Consider the following 1544-nt stretch of genomic DNA (forward strand, 5'->3'; position numbering starts at 1 on the left):
AGGCATTATAGGGACGCGGGGAGAGGAGACTCGGCACCTCGCATGACAGGTCAGTCTGGGAAACCGGATACCAGGAGCTCAAAGCAGATCTTTATCACCAGATTGCTACTGGGTGGTGCAGTTCTTAAAAATATGCTGTTTGTTTCTTTTTATGATGATAAAAATAACCCATGTTCACTGCAGAACGTTTGGAAAACACACAAAAATATGAATCAGTAAAAGACGATCCCCATTAACTAACGCCCGGGAATCTTCCCTGTCAGCGTTAGAGTGGCCCCAGGTGTGTGTGTGAGCATGTGTGTGTCCTATTTTCTCATTTTATATTACATCTCAAGTATTTCCGATGTGGTCAGTCTTTGGCAACATGATCTTCAGTTTCCCCGTACTGTGGACACGTCGCACTTCAAGAATTTGAAGTGACATCTCGTCACGTCTATTACTGGATGTTCAGGCTGTGTCAATATGGTGCCACCTCTGTGACTCTTTCCCTGGGACACATTCGGACTGTGAGATCACCTCAGTTACAACACATGTGACCATCTTCCCAGCTCGATGCACCTACCAGAGACAGGTCTAGGGTGGGTGACAGAGGCACTTTCTCCAGCAGGAGGGAGGGACCCTTGGCCTGGCACCATCAGGCCGTGGAGCCGTCCCAGCGCGCCTGGCCCGCCCACGCCTCTTGGGGTGTCTCACACCTTTACGTGCTTACCATCTCTAGTTTTCCATCTGGGGTTTATTTTGGGACTGGGGTGCCCTAAGGTCATCCCCCTTCTCCCCCGAACAGTTTACTGACACTCTCAGGACTATTACTGACGATTCCTTCTCTCCCCCAAGGATTTGCTGTGGTGTCCATGTCTTCTGTGTGCAGCGCCTCTGCTTTCTCCCTTCTCATCTGTTGACCTGAGTGAAGCACATCTTGGGGTTAGAACCACGTGGTTTGGGGGACTTTTGCTCTATAATGATGGTGTCTTCAGATCTGGAACGTCAGCCCCTCCGTTACTCTTCCATGCAGATCTTGTTATTAGTCATCTGTGGCTGCGTAACAAATGACCCCAAAGTCTAGTGCCTTGAGACAGCAAACGCGTGTGACCTCACAGCCTCGCGGCTCTGGGAGAACTCGAGCAGCTGCTTCTGCCTCAGGCCCTGTCCTTAGTTGGCACCAAGGGGTCAGCCGGACTGCAGTCATCTGAAGGCTGCACTGGGGCGGGAGGCCTCCCTGCCTCCCTGCACCGGCCTCTATTACCTGCACGCGGCGGGCTCTCCCCAGAGATCAGGGAGCAACGAAGACGGGGGTCCTGACTGCCCACCTGGAAGGGAGAGCTGTCTCCTCTGCAGTACCATCCGGGACGGATGCACAGATGTGCAGTGGGGACAGGGCGGGGGGGGGGCTGGGGGCCTTCTGGGAGACTGGGTCCACAGCTGCCTTTGTTTACTGTTCCTTTCATATGAACTTCAGTCATTTAGGAGGAGAGGAGGAGGGGGAAAGAGGGAGGAGGGGGAAAGAGGGAGGAGGGGGAAAGAGGGAGGAGGGGGAAAGAGGGAGG

This window comes from Hyaena hyaena, unplaced genomic scaffold, assembly GCF_003009895.1.
Source record: "Hyaena hyaena isolate Hyena2069 unplaced genomic scaffold, ASM300989v1 scaffold_31, whole genome shotgun sequence".
Taxonomy (NCBI): domain Eukaryota; kingdom Metazoa; phylum Chordata; class Mammalia; order Carnivora; family Hyaenidae; genus Hyaena; species Hyaena hyaena.